The sequence below is a fragment of the Palaemon carinicauda genome, chromosome 9 (assembly GCF_036898095.1).
Source record: "Palaemon carinicauda isolate YSFRI2023 chromosome 9, ASM3689809v2, whole genome shotgun sequence".
NCBI lineage: Eukaryota > Metazoa > Arthropoda > Malacostraca > Decapoda > Palaemonidae > Palaemon > Palaemon carinicauda.
In genome coordinates this window covers 133096758-133105565 of record NC_090733.1, presented here as the reverse complement: position 1 = coordinate 133105565, position 8808 = coordinate 133096758, and positions in this window count along the sequence as shown.

Genomic DNA, 8808 nt, shown 5'->3' with positions numbered 1-8808 from the left:
TATATATATATATATATAGAGAGAGAGAGAGAGAGAGAGAGAGAGAGAGAGAGAGAGAGAGAGAGAGAGAGAGAGAGAGAGAGAGACTCTTTGCAGATATGGTTTGGGCTGAATAGGCAGGGGTTCGAAGCTATTACCATAAATGAATTCCAGTGGATATATATTACCAATATAGATTTCGGTATTAAATGCCATTGTGGTTGATATTGATCATGTTTGGAATTATGTTCACATGTTTAAGAAGTTTCTTCATCTTTTCTTTTTTGTGGTAGGATTATATCAGAAGAAATTCTTATAATAACAGATAGTCCTTCCAACACCTCCTTCCCTCCACTTCATGAAACCTGCTTTACCTCTTTTCCAGAGGTATTAATTCATCAACCGTCCATCTGATCTTGAGAGAATCCCTTTAATCTCAATAACCCTCTTAAGACCCATAATCACAGGTCTTAACGTTATCTCGTAGAAATAGTTTTATCTTCTGTGAAATTTCCTTTTATTTGAAAAGCCTGACTTTATGTTTTTTTTGTTTCCTGTCTCCCCATTATTTTCTCATACTGTATAATCTAATTGTATTGGAATACGATAAACGGAGGACCTAAGCATAATTGGTGAAGCCCATTAATGTCAATGCATTTGGTTTTTACTTTTTATTTCGGAAAATAAAATTAGGTCGTTATCTATGGCCAAATATGGAAATGGCTGATACAACGTGTAAAGATCAAATGTATTTTATTCTCGGGCAAAACTTAAAGTTAGCTCTCTCTCTCTCTCTCTCTCTCTCTCTCTCTCTCTCTCTCTCTCTCTCTCTCTCTCTCTCTCTCTCTCTCTCATACTCACACACACATCGGAGGAAAGCAAATCCTATTAATCTCGCGATCCATGAAGTTTGATTCAAGTAAATCTGCCTAACATAAAAGATTGATTACCTAACTGATCTTTCCTTATTTTCCCCTTTATATAAACCTGTGGAATTTATCAGCAAATTCGTTTCGCGTTTGGAACACTCTATATGCTCTGCAACTTGGGAAAATAGAACTTAGCATAATATCTGAAATAAAATTAGAATCATTAAAAAATAATCTTACTCGTACAATCTAAAGTTTTTGAACATATTTTGTCAAAACGTTTTAATAGGTATGCTGAAGATGGTGATCTGTTCCCAAATTTTGCAATTTGACAAATAAAAACAGAATTTGTCATTAGGAAAATCCAAAATAAAACTTAGCATAATATCTGAAATGAAATTAAAATCATTAGAAAATAATCTTAGTCGTACAATCTAAAGTTTTTGAACATATTTTGTCAAAACGTCTTAATAGGTATGCTGAAGATGATCTGTTCCCAAAGTTTGCAATTTGACAAATAAAAACAGAATTTGTCATTTTCTTACGGCTATTTTCTTTCGTTTTGTACTACGTCCGAGTCAGGAAGTCATGGTTTCAACGGTCATGAATGGCAGAGGCAAGAGACAGGGACATGCCCTATCAAGCAGGACACTTCTCAAGAGACTGACCATGTATACATATGTTTAGCGCTCAAGCCCTCTCTCTACCTAAGCTAGGACCAAGGAGGGCCAGGCAATGACTGCTGAAGACTCAGTAGATGGACCTATAGGCTCCCCATCCTCTTAGCTCACGAGGATGGTAAGGTTGCAGCGACCAAAGGAACTAACGAGTTTAAGCGGGACTCGAACCCCAGTCAGGGACATTACCACATCGGCCACCACAAACTTGTGGAATAAAGATTCTTATATTTTTTAAATTAATTTTTATTTGTGTATCAGATACTTTTTAAGAAATTATGTTCTATTCTGGATTTCCGGATTTTCCAGCTTTTGAAGTTGCCAAGCATCCACAAGTGAAACTAATTTACTGAAAAATTGCAAAGGCCGAAATAAAAAAGAAAAAGGAGCTGACCAGTTACGTAATCAGACAAGTGTTTTCAAGAAATCGAATCATCAGAACTATTAAAAGTACAAATTAAATACAAATTCTTTCATGTTGAGCAGATTTACCTTTAATCTTATTTCATGGGTCAAGCGTCTTAATCTCATTTGCATTTCTCTTATATTTTTCTTATATAGTTATTTTTACTATTGTTGTTTCTTCATTTTTGAGCTACTTTCCTTATTGAAGTCGTTGTCTTAGTAGCATCCTGCCTTTCCTGTTAGAATTAAAGGCAGGATAATAATGATGACAATTTATCATTATGATGAAATAATTTTGATAACAAATTATTCTGATGAAATAGTTATGGTGGTAATTTATATTTCTGATAAAATAATTATGATAGTAATTTATTATTCTGAAATGATTATGACAATAATTTATTACTTTGATAAAATAATTATGACTAATTTATAATTCTGATGAAATAATTATGGTAGTAAATTATAATTCTGATGAAATAATTACGATAATTATATTAATAATGCTAGTAATAGTTAAAATAATCATTCTTTATGAATTTGACCTCATCCATTAAAGAGAAATATTGAAATATTGGTATCAGTAAATTAACGTTGAACATTTTCTGGATACGAAATAAGTAATCAAGTGCAAATGAGGTTGGCGTGATTTGAATTCCATTTACTGATTTCGTGAGGAATGGTGTTCACTATTTGCTGTATTTAGGTGTCAATTGCGTTTGGAAACACGCTGTGCAGTTATTTCCATATTTTGACGTATGTGTAGAGTCAATCCCATAACGTAAATGTTATATTTATATCATATATTTACAGAATATATATATATATATATATATATATATATATATATATATATATATATATATATATATATATATATATATATATTGTGTGTAAGTATATATACACAGATATCTCTCTCTCTCTCTCTCTCTCTCTCTCTCTCTCTCTCTCTCTCTCTCTCTCTCTCTCTCTCTCTCTATATATATATATATATATATATATATATATAAATATATATATATATATATATATTTATTATTATTATTATTATTATTATTATTATTATTATCCCTACTACTTGCTAAGCTACAACCCTAGTTGGAAAAGCAGGATTCTATAAGCCCAGGGGCCTCAACAGGAAAAATAGCCCTGTGAGGAAGGAAACAAGGAAAAATAAACTCTTTTAAGAACAGTAACAACATTGAAATAAATATTTCATACATACACTATAAACTCTTTAACAAAACAAGAGGAAGAGAAATTAGATAGAATAGTGTGCCCGAGTGTACCCTCAAGCAAGAGAACTCTAACTCAAGACAGTGGAAGACCATGGTGCAGAGGCCATGGCACTACCCAAGAATAGAGAACAATGGTTTGATTTTGGAGTGTCCTCCTAGAAGAGTTGCTTACCATAACTAAAGAGTCTTTTCTATCCTTACCAAGATGTTTGGAGCCACTGAACAATTACAGTAAAGTAGTTAGCCCCTTTGGTGAACAAGAATTGTTTGGTAATGTCAGTGTTGTTAGGTGTTCGAGTTCACTGTACATATTCCTGTAGAATTCAGGAATCTGCTCTTAGACCTGAAATCAACCCATCTCCACCATGATTGCTTATTGATGAGTTTGCAACACTTGTCTACATATGATAACTATTTCCAGTCGATGTATATTTCTAATGTTTACTTCGATGTTGAAAGTCATTTGTGGTTAATATTTACAAATTATGTATATGTATATATATATATATATATATATATATATATATATGTATATATATACATATATATATATATATATATATATATATGTATATATATATATATATATATATGTATATATATATATATATATATATATATATGTATGTGTGTGTATATATATATATATATATATATATATATATATATATATATATATATATATATATATATAGTACTTATATATATACACATACAGTTTGTATTCCCTTTTGAATGGTAAGCATCAGAAGGGATTAGCCCTCCTGTTCGCAGCAACTCTTCGTAAGATGAAATTGTTACCCGATAGTCTCTTATAATGGTTGTTTCTACCACTGCAGTCGTTTGACTACCAGGTAAATAAGTGTTGATTTACTTCAATAAAAACATATTTTTTCAAATTGTCTTCACCCGGGAGTCGAATTTATTTTTCTTCGAATTTTTCAGATCTACGAAATTATTATTATTATTATTATTATTATTATTACTACTACTTGATAAGCTACAACTTTAGTTGGAAAAGCAGCACGTTATATGCCCAGGGGCTCCAACAGGGAAAATAGCCCAGTGAGGAAAGGAATTAAGGAAAAATAAAACATCTTAAGAACAGTATCTTATTTATCTTTACAAATGTTAACTGTAACTTCTGCAATTCATTCATTGGACATTCTGGCGGGAGTCAAAACAAACGGAATATTCAATAAACTTTTAGATTTGTGATACCAGTCGGAGTCAAGAGTGATTTCACTGGAGTCGCGCTGGAGTTAAAATTATTCTCGTGTTTTGTCGACCGCTTCACCATGACAAATCGCTCTTCCCCGGAAATTCCGACCATTTATATTCATTCTCTGTCGTTTGAACGTTTACCCGAACGTTTTCCTTTTACGCCAATCCAATTCACGAGATAAGTTTAGGGAACGGTTGGAAAGGCTTTCTTCTCTCCGAAAGTCCCGCAGCCGTAAACTGATGGAATGCAGTCGGTGTTTACAGTTGATTTGATCCTTGAATGTCCTTATATGTTTCAAGTTGTATTATTATTATTATTATTATTACTACTATCCAAGCTACAACCCTAGTTGGAAAAGCAAGATGCTATAAGCCCAGGGGCTCCAACAGGGAAAAATAGCCCAGTGAGGAAAGGAAATAAGGAAATAAATAAATGACGAGAACAAATTAACAATAAATCATTCTAAAAACAGTAACAACATCAAAACAGACATGTCATATATAAACTATTAACAACATCAAAAACAAATATGTCATAAATAAATAAACTATAAAAGACTCAAGTCCGCCTGGTCAACAAAAAAGCATTTGCTCCAACTTTGAACTTTTGAAGTTCATATTATTTATATAAGTAGCTGTTTGGATGCACCGGGTAGGAATAGTACTTGCAGTGACGTTTGATTGATGTTATAACAACATGATCCATACTCTTCTGTTTAATCATATTTTAAGCTTGAATTTATTCAGATAACTTGGTCTAGGATTTCCTTTGTGGGTTTCACTTTCATATTGCCATAATACAAACAAGAAGAAAATATTTGGGAAAACGTAGCTTTGCAAAGTTATATATGCATTTGTTATCAATGATCTTATAGGACATTGTTTTTACCGCATTAAAATAGACATGTAAAAACTGGATAGTTTTTAAGATAAAAGCTGAAATGAATAATGAATATTTATTTTATTTACTGAAATTCATTGAATTGATATACCATTGCTTAATTTATCAGCTCTGGTTGTTGTGGCCTGATTGATAACGTCTCTGCCTAGTGTTTGCCTGTCGGAGGTTCGAGTCCCGCTCAGTCTCGTTAGTGCCATTGGTGTTTGCAACCTTACCATCCTTGTTAGCTAAGGTTGGGGGTTTTGGGGGAAGCTATAGGTCTATCTGGTGAGTCACCAGCAGCCATTGCTGATGACTCCCAGGTTCTAGCTTGGGTGGAGAGGGGGCATGGGCGCTGATCATATGTAATATAGTCAATATCTAGGGCATTGTCCTGCTTAAGAGGGCAATGTCACTATCCCTTGCCTGAGCTATTCATGAGTGGCCTTTAAACCTTTAAACTGGTAATTATTTTTACCCTGAAAAGAAAAAAAAAACACGCTTCTCGTGTTGGAAATATGTAGTCATATCGAGTTGCATCTTATTCCTATCTGATAGCAACATTTTGATGCTTATTATCATAAGAACAGTTTTTATGTAGTCAATAAATAAGTATTTTCACAGAAACTTTAAAAGAATTCTCTCTCTCTCTCTCTCTCTCTCTCTCTCTCTCTCTCTCTCTCTCTCTCTCGAAAAGTTTTTCTGATCTAAGCTATTAGTTTCCATTGTGTCCAAGTAAATATAATCTAATAGATCTTTCCCGGGAAGTAAAATCCTTCCATACACTCGTCCCGTTCACCTGTCTAAACTTTGACGAAGCCTTGAAGGAATAGATAAATCTTTCAATTTTCTTAAAAGAAAAGAGAAACTGAAATAAGAGAGAACTTCTCTTAAAGGGTTAATCAGCTTCATGGCAGAAAATATCAGGGTTTTTTTCCTCTTCACCTGTCCTCTTTTTGTAATGGTTCGATATCTTATTTCTGGGCCTATACTTCACATTTAGGAATTGCAAAATAGATAATTTTTATTAGCACTTGTCAGCAAACTAGCAAATATTTGTTAAAACTTCGTGAATGTCTATTTTTATGGCATTATTGTACAATTAACTCTATCGCTAACATACGTTATACTGTTAAAAAACCGTCATGTTAATAGGAAATTCTCCGTAAAAAATGTACTGTTCTCTGCCGTATTTCAGTAGAGACAGGTGGCTGTAATTTTTACCCTACATTGTTATTATTTTTTGCGTGTTAGTGACCGTAATATCACTCCTTAACGTCAATCTATACGTGTCTAAGACGGTAAATGCTGGTCAACATTTATTCAAGGATTTTTACCGTCTTTTTACGGCAACTTTTTTAATAGTGTATATTTAGTTGAAGCCATGCCAAAGTGTAGATTTAATTCCTCATGTTACCGATAACCTATTGTTTGGCTGAAGAAGGAATGTGAAGGATCGCTGCCCATTTAAATCTATAGAAACAGGGCAAAGAACAAAGTCCTTTGTTGTGAAATCCAGCGGAACAACGCGTCAGGAATCTCCTCCTCCTGCCCTTGGAGTCCGAAGAGGAATTCTCTTTTTGGATTATGCAGGATCTGAGCAGCACGGAACCCTCGGGTTCTCTGCCAAGAAGGACTCGAAACGCCTCAGTCAGTGTGACCAGTCAGGCGATTTTATCAATTCTCTTTGTTTGTTGATGTTTAAAGGCAGATCTAAACTACAAACTCCAAGTTCTGGAACATTTTCACCGTACAAAAAATACTATTCTCTTTTCCGATTTTGTTCATTTGATTATTATTATTGTTATTATTAATTACTAAGCTACAACCTTAGTGGGAAAAGCAGGATGCTATAAGCCTAGGGGCCCCGACAGGGAAAATAGCCCTATGAGGAAAGGAAACAAGGGAAAATGGAATGTTTTAAGAACAGTAACAACATTAAAATAAATATTTCCTAAAGAAACTATAAGTAATTTAACAAAATAAGAAGAGGAATTAGATAGAATAGTGTGCCAGAGTGTACCCTCAAGCAAAAGAACTCCAACCCAAGACAGTGGAAGACCATGGTACAGAGGCTATGACACTACCCAAGACTAGAGAACAATGGTTTGATTTTGGAGTGTCCTTCTCTTAGAAAATCTCCTTACCATAACTAAGGAGTCACTTCTACCCTTGCCAAGAGGAAAGTAGCCACTGAACAGTTACAGTGCCGTAGTTAACCCCTTGGGTGAAGAAGAATGGTTTGGTAATCTCACCGTGGTCAGGTGTATGAGGACAGAGGAGAATCTGTAAAGAATAGGACAGACTATTCGGTGTATGTGTAGGCAAAGGGAAAGAACCGTAACCAGAGAGAAGGATTCAATGTAGTACTGTCTGGCCAGTCAAAGGACCCCATAAATCTATGATGCGAAAACCTTCGAAAACTCGATTCACGAAGTATGCTGCAGTACTGTTTTGTAAAGTCCTATCATTAATGAAGGTGTTTACAAACTGTTATTAAATGACAGAAGAAACAAAATTTTCCGTCTATGACATCCATGCCAAGATTCTTGGGCAAGATATGTCGTTCTATGCCAGCGGTGTTTTTAGGTTTATTTCAGAAGTAGATCTTCTGAAAGCCATTTAACTTTTATAATGAATATTCGCTTTTATGATTTTAATTGAATATTCTTTTATTCTTTATTTATGATAAATTATTATCAGCTTTAATGATCTTAGATGTTAAGATGCCAGTAAACTTCAAATCAATCAATCAATCCCGTCCATGATAATATTTTTATTCGAAATAATAACAAAATATTCGCCAACAAATCAAGACTGCTTTCGAAGCTCAAGGTATTAAGAAAATTTCAAAGCTAAAATTAAGGATTTTTATTTTTATTTTTATTTCATTTTGAGGCTCTTATGACATAACATTCTTATATATAGGTACATTATCCGCTCAACAAATTATAAGTTAGAATGGGAAAAAATGTATCCCCTAATCTATCTATGTTAGCCCTCCCCCTACCGCAAATGTACTATACTAAGATGGCAATCTGCTAAACTACTGTGAGCAATATGAAGAGAGAGAGAGAGAGAGAGAGAGAGAGAGAGAGAGAGAGAGAGAGAGAGAGAGAGAGAGATATGTTTGAGTATAGTGTCAATGTACAAAATTAACCTTTCAGAATGTCTGTATTTACAAGCTAATACTAATCAGCATTAAGAATGTTAAACTGAATATTCAACTTTATGTAGAATTGTGTAAATGAAAATACATATTCATGAATAACGCTATCACACCTATCACGAGAAACAACAAGGAAATGTGTTGATTTGGTGTATTAATTTCCAACGTGGATTATAGTGAACAAGCGGTTGAAGCTTCGTCACTGAAAGGTAAAAGTTCTTTTGCAATAGCCGTGGCACGATCGGTACCCAACCAGTGAGGTGAGCAAAACAGAGTTCAATTTAACGCTGTCGTAAATCTCATCGTGTAATCTTCACCTTTTGAGTTTTGCATTCGAAAAACACCTTTTAAAAGAGACCGCTTT